The sequence below is a fragment of the Myxine glutinosa genome, chromosome 3 (assembly GCF_964187855.1).
Source record: "Myxine glutinosa chromosome 3, kmMyxGlut1.1, whole genome shotgun sequence".
NCBI classification, from domain to species: domain Eukaryota; kingdom Metazoa; phylum Chordata; class Myxini; order Myxiniformes; family Myxinidae; genus Myxine; species Myxine glutinosa.
The window spans coordinates 4,794,669-4,802,175 of NC_136263.1; positions in this window are offsets into that span (position 1 = coordinate 4,794,669).

The following is a 7,507-nucleotide window of genomic DNA, read 5'->3' on the forward strand; positions in this document are numbered from 1 at the left end:
CACCTCAACACGCATACCCATTTGTGGGGAAAGCCCTCATTGGCAGAGAAAACCCCCTTGGGGAAGAAAATCCCCTTGGCGGAGAAAACCCCCTTGGGGAGGGGGCATATGAATGCACTACACCCTCTATTGTGTGACCCTAAGACCTCCTGTCAAGTTTGGTTGAGATTGGATAAGTAACGACGGAATGTATCGCAGTCAAAAAATAATAAGACAGACACAAATGGCGTATTTTAGTACGTTTGTCGGAAGGACTTCCTGTCTATACAGCATGGTTGATCCACTATTTAAATTGGAGTTTTGCGATGGTTTGAACAAAGTACACCATAAATAAGGTTTCTGTTAAGTTTAGTGAAAATTATACTCAGTTTCAGATCAGTTCAAAATGTTGCAGAATGGGTAGGTCTTGGGTTTTGATTGGGGATGATCGAAGATGGTGGTGGACAGCTGTCGTTAAGACCTGGAGGGAAGAATGAGACTGAAGAGGATGTGAAAGTTGATCCCACAGGCTGGAGAATAGAGGAACAAATGAGTGGAGGTGAGCAGTGATTCTAGATTTAGGTAGTTTAATCAGAAGGGGGTTAATGGCGGACTGTGTGTGCCCTGCAGAAACCAGGGGAGATAAAGCATGGAAACAGGAGAGGGAGCAAGACCAGAAAGGCGGTGGGAAAAGACAGAGACGTCTGACCTGTATGCGATGATGAAGTGATAGGCCCATATATTCAGCTTCATTGTGGGAAATTCCAATAATGCTGAAGGCCTTGGTTCTCATGGCGTCAAACTGAGAAACGTGTGAGGCAGGAGCACCAGCCCAAATGGGAGAGCAGTACTGCATCAACATGCCGATGAAAGCCTTGTAGGTGGGTCGGAGTTCAGGTGTGCCAAGGAAGGACTTTGTACGACGGAAGATGCCCAGTCGGCAACTGGCTTTGGAGGAAAAGTTAGAAATGTGGTTTACCCTAAAAAAAAAAAAAAAAAAAAATATATATATATATATATATATATATATATATATATATATATATATATATCGACAACAAGGTTCAATACGTGATAAATGGTACCTTGTTGTCGATAGTATTTGTGTGTGTGTGTGTGTGTGTGTGTGTGTGTGTGTGTGTGTGTGTGTGTGTGGCCTCGGCCTATGCGGATAACCAGGAGCAAAACATCTCGGTTTTGAGGTTGTTTTGTTGTCCCGTTTCTATTCAATTTTTTTTTGTTCTTAATGCCTTTTCAACATTGGCCTGCCCCTTTCGTTTAAACCCCCCTAAAAACTCTCTCCCAAAGACGATTTTATTCTGCTGAATTCATTAAAGCCTCCAGCAGGTTACCTTACATGGTAGCAAGCTCAGCTCTGAGCTACCTGATGTAGCTTTGAATGCAACATGAACTGGACCTGACCAAATATAGTGTAAGTGACCAAACCTTGACCAAATGCAGTGTATGCAAGGATAGTACATTGAGGCCATTATTTATAAGGAGGTATTTTCATCCAAACAATTTTAAAAACCTGGCTAACTGTGGGTATTGAGATGACAAACACCTTACCTTATGAGGACTCTTCCTAGTCTACAAGGGGCAGCAGCCATGAAGCTGATTGGGTTTAGTTTTGTGAACTATTAATATGCGGCGCAATGAAACACCATCCATTTATTTCATACACATTGGAGATGGACAGCCAGGTATTGCTGTCCAGGCCGTACATCTGTGGTCCAGTCCGTACAATATGGAGATAGACAGGGAGGTAGGTTTGGTCCAGTCCGTACAATATGGAGGACAAGCATTGCATCATATTTGCGAAATTGATGACCCCAAGTCCACTCGTGAGTTTGGCATGGGATTTAGTTCCTCTAAATGACTGTAAGAGATGAAAGTCGTTTTTGGCGAACTTCCTTATTCCAGATAATCTTAGACTTCCATAATTATACCAACATAACTTTATGAGTCAATGTGACAAACTCATTCCATTGCTGTCATTGTCACCTACAAATGATATACATTAAAAACCCACGAGTAGTAACCAAAAAGGATGGACAAAAAGGATAAAGAGAAATTAGAATTGAAGAATGTTCTGGAAATTTGAAGTGTAAATGAAGAACTCTTTGTATACCAGTGAGACATTTCACACTGGGTATACAATCTATATAATAATACCGTAAGGACTCGACTTTGTTATCCCTTTTACGCCGCACCCAGTGACCCGATGCCCACGGCACTAATGGATTTACGATCTACGAACCGCGCTCTTTGTTTATCACGTACAGCCAGACTCGAAAAATCTGAATTAGTCGACTTTGGGGCCCAAAAGCATCCGATTAACGGCCGATACGACGCCATCTTTCGACGCCATCGTATTGGCGTCTGCTGGGCGAAGGCGATGCGAGCCGTCCGCTGATTGGACAGTCGAGTGGTGTCATTAAATAATGGGCCGTGCTTACTGCTTACTGATATTGATCTGAAACTTGCAAATGGGCATGTATTGCAAAGCAATTTTCCTTCTTATATTGTCCAAGTCTAAAATACACACCCACACACACACATAAATCAGCTGATCGTCAAATCTGCATTCCCTACAACCAGTGATTACAGGTTTAAAAAATGATTTTTTGACGTATTGACTCAACGATGTAAATAGGAAAGCATTAATTTAATTATTTCCTTCTTATTCTGTAAAAGTGGCCTCGACGGTATAGTGTGCGATTGCCCAAAGCAGGTTCTTATTTTGACAATCGTTAGTCGTACAATAAATACTTACGGAATATTAAATGAAAAAAAAAGTTTCTTTCTTGAATATTTTAAAGCATTTTGTTTTTCATTCCACATGGTGTGTTTCTTCCCTCCCTCTGTGGACAACCAAGTGCTGGCTTCCGGTGGTAGTATAATCCTCTGTAGCAGTGTAGGGTTTTATGAGCCAATGATTATGGTGCGGCGCATGTCGAGTCACAGCAGGATTTTATGAAACGCTATTTGAAGTTGTGAAAAAGGTCAGAGTACCTGCTAACATGTCAAGCTACAGCAGGGCGGCGCAGGTCAGTTATAGTTAATCAACGGATCAATGAGAATGTCCTTTACTGTACGTACTGTACTTTACCACATCGGTTAGAAACGCTGCCGCAGGAGATCTCCGATGGTCTTTACTTTAGCTTCTGTTTTGGATTCGGTTCCCGCCTCCTGATACCTCGCAGGTGTGACGTCGCATCAGAGGACGTTAAGCCAGCTGTCTCATCTGATTGGACAGTTGAAGGCGACAGCATGCCATCCACTGAGTGGACAATCCAGAGCATGCATTTGTGCCAGTGTCGGCGATCATTGTTCATATACGCACTCTTCATTCTCATCTTTCTTCCTAACTCTTACTCGGACAAGCAAATCCCCGATGCCATCCATAATGGTACACTCTATCCATACACCACATCCTCCCTTCGTGGATGTTCCACGGGTTTCGGCTAGTCTATATAATAATACCGTAAGGACTCGACTTTGTTATCCCTTTTACGCCGCACCCAGTGACCCGATGCCCACGGCACTGATGGATTTACGATCTACGAACCGCGCTCTTTGTTTATCACGTACAGACATACTCGAAAAATCTGAATTAGCCGAGGTTGGGGCCCAAAAGCATCTGATTAACTGCCGATACGACGCCATCTTACGACGCCATCGTATTGGCGTCTGCTGGGCGAAGGCGAAGCGAGCCGTCCGCTGATTGGACAGTCGAGTGGTGTGAACATGGGTGGTGTAAACCAAATGGTCTTTTTATTCCCTTCAACATTTTAAATTAGGATATATAAGGAAACGTCTTTATCGTCATTTTAATAAAGTTAAATGGAGTGACGTTGCGATACTCGGGGAGCATTGCATAAATCCTCGTAACTCAGAGAGGTGTAGCAGGTGGCGAGACGTAAGGAAGCTTAAAGATAACGAGCTGAAACAGACGAACGATATGTCAATCCCTTTCTACACCGAACGGCAATAAAAGTATGAGAGCGGGAAGGCATGGCCTGAGCACTTCGAGCAGAGAGGACTGATTGGACTTAACTTAAAGAGTAAAAATTGGAGCTTAACGGAAGAAGAAGATCCCATGAGCGCTCCCCTATGCCATCCATAATGGTACACTCTATCCATACACCACATCCTCCCTTCCGTGGATGTTCCATGGGTTTCGGCTCGTATTTAAAGATTCTTCGTCGAGATTTCATGTCTTACTGACGATTTAAGGTGAAAATATTTCATTATATTCTAACTTTAGACGACTAAATATTACCGCTCTCCTCTTGAAACTTGAGGTGTATATCAGTGTTAGGATAGCTTTATCGTGGCGTTTTTCCACGGCCACTTCTAACATAAAAGTAATAACAACAACAATGATAATAGTATAGTACTAGCCGAAACCCGTGGAACATCCACGGAAGGGAGGATGTGGTGTATGGATAGAGTGTACCATTATGGATGGCATAGGGGATTTGCTTGTCCGAGTAAGAGTTAGGAAGAAAGATCAATTTTCACTTGTGCAAAAATCCTACTCACAATTACATCGCCTGTGCGTCGGCCTGTGATTGAGCCAGAGAGTTGGCCTGTGAGTCAACTTCCTTTCCAATGTCTGCAAAAGTTGAAATACTGATTGTGAATGTGTAAAATTATATGAAAGAAGAACATGCATATCAATAGACTATGCCATCGAAAAGGAGAGCAGCTGTCCATAGAAAAGGATGTCTGACTTATCAATTTGACATTATTGCACAGGAAATGACAAACAAAGAAACAGTTCATTTCCATCGGGTAATATTACGATGAGAGATCAGCCGATACCTTTATTATGTCCATCAGCATCCATGGCACTTAGAAAAAAAAACGTGGCATCAGCCAGCCGCAGCCAACTATCATGTACCGTCTCGAAGTCAATGCCATCCTTTTATCTCTTCATATACAACTCACTGATCGCAACGTCACTCCATTTAACTTTATTAAAATGACGATAAAGACGTGAAACCCATGGAACATCCACGGAAGGGATATCGTTCGTCTGTTTTCAGCTCGTTATCTTTAAGCTTCCTTACGTCTCGCCACCTGCTACACCTCTCTGAGTTACGAGGATTTATGCAACGCACCCCGAGTATCGCAACGTCACTCCATTTAACTTTATTAAAATGACGATAAACACGTTTCCTTATATATCCTAATTTAAAATGTTCAAGGGAACAAAAAAGCTTCCTTACGTCTTGCCACCTGCTACACCTCTCTGAGTTACGAGGATTTATGCAACGCACCCCGAGTATCGCAACCTCACTCCATTTAACTTTATTAAAATGACGATAAAGACGTTTCCTTATATATCCTAATTTTAAATGTTCAAGGGAATAAAAAGACCATTTGGTTCACACCACCCATCACACCACTCGACTGTCGAATCAGCGGATGGCTCGCATCGCCTTCGCCCAGCAGACGCCAATACGATGGTGTCGTAAAATGGCGTCGTATCGGCCGATAATCGGATGCTTTTGGGTCCCAAAGTCGGCGAATTCAGATTTTTCGAGTATGGCTGTACGCGATAAACAAAGAGCGCGGTTCGTAGATGGAAAATGCGTTAGTGCCGTGGGCATCAGGTCACTGGGTGCGGCGTAAAAGGGATAACAAAGTCGAGTCCTTACGGTATTATTATATAGATTAATGTTATTACAAATCAATATTAATACAAATAATGCGCCCCCTCCCCAAGGGGTACAGCGGTTCCCCCCCTCCCCAAGGGGTTCTTCCTGGAACAAACAGCATTAAACGTTTATAAACAGCTTTTTGTACCGTTTAAATGTGAGCAACGGCATCTACCAGAAGTAAAAAATATTATAAACCACAAACACGTATGCTTACCTTTTGAAACAGTCGCTACTGCTGTTTAACACTAAACTGAAAAGGGAGGAAACCCGGGGTGTGTTCAGTCACAGGTCACATGACATATTAGGTTGAGCAGAGCCTCCGTTAGGTGCCCGCGGAGCCCGCAGACGCTGGGGGCCACCCACAAAGAGGGGCCACCCACATCAGCTCAAGCATATTGAAAGTCCAGTTGTGTAACATAGACGTTTCCAATAACACAATCCTGCATATCTACCGGCTGCCAATTGCTTCACTGACGGGTTTAATCAAAGACTTCATGTTGCACTTCACAACCACATGGCATATCTATCTGTAAATCTCAAAGAGGATGAAAAATACAGCGAAACACGTGAAACTCACACCTCTTGTTCATATGTGTGTTGTACCGTCCACCAAACAGTGATGACTCCATCTACATCTCGCTGTCTGATGATATGGACCAACTTCTATCTACTCATCCCAACTCTCTCTTCCTCATATGTGGTGATTTCAACTGTCATCATGCCAGTTGGCTGGGTGTGGGTACCTCTCTCACCAGCCATGGCTCCTCAGCAAAGGACTTCTGCGACTCACTGGGACTGACACAATCTGTCAATTTCCCGACCCGGATCTCAGTCAACGGAACATCTTCTCTTCTGGACTTGGTTATGACTAACTTCCCTGAAAATGTCTGCTGCTCTTCTTCTGCTCCGATCGGATCATCTGATCATGTCCTTGTTAAAGTGGACATCTCTCTGACCATCCTCAGGGAGCCTGCTCAGCGTCGACGAGTCTGGCATTTCACTCAGGCCAACTGGCACGGTCTTCAAGCAGCCATCAATCATCTGGACTGGTCTCCCATCTCTACCACCTCTGACATCAACTCATCCTGGGAATTCTTCCAAAGTAAATTGCTCTCTCTCATGCACAGATTTATCCCATCTCGTCTTCAGTTGTCATACCCTTCCTCCCGTCCATGGTACACGGAATCTTGTGGTGAGGCTGTTGCCCAGAAACAACTTGCCTTCGTCTCCTGGAAAGCAAATCCAACGGAAGGAAATCTCATTTCCTTTCACAAAGCCCGAAACAAGTGTGTGTCCACCCTCAGGAGAGCCAGGAAACAATATCTCTCCGTTCTCAAGACCGAACTCTCTTATCTGTCTCCCTCTTCCAAATCCTGGTGGCGTCTGGTCAAATCCGTTTCTGGTGTTTGTTCCCCCTCCATCCCCTCCCTTACCTCAAACGGCTACACAGCTGACTCCGCACGTGAAAAAGCTGAATGCCTCAACTCTGTGTTTGCCTCTAAATCTTGTGTCCCAAACCCATCCCTCTCTGTACCCACCATACCCAGTCGTACCCTGCTGCTCCTGGACTCCGTGTCCTTTCCTCCTGACAAGGTGGAAAAGTTTCTGTCAACCCTCGACTCTGATTCTGCAACTGGACCCGACGGCATCAGCCCACGGGTCCTAAAATCCTGCTCTGCTGCTCTATCTCACCCTCTCTCTGTTCTCTTCACCCTCTCTTTTGCTCAAGGTCAACTGCCATCTGCTTGGAAATCAGCCAACATCACCGCTTTGCACAAAAAAGGTGCAAAAACAGATCCTAGCAACTACAGACCAATCAGCCTTCTCCCAATTATCAGCAAAGTCATGGAATCCAT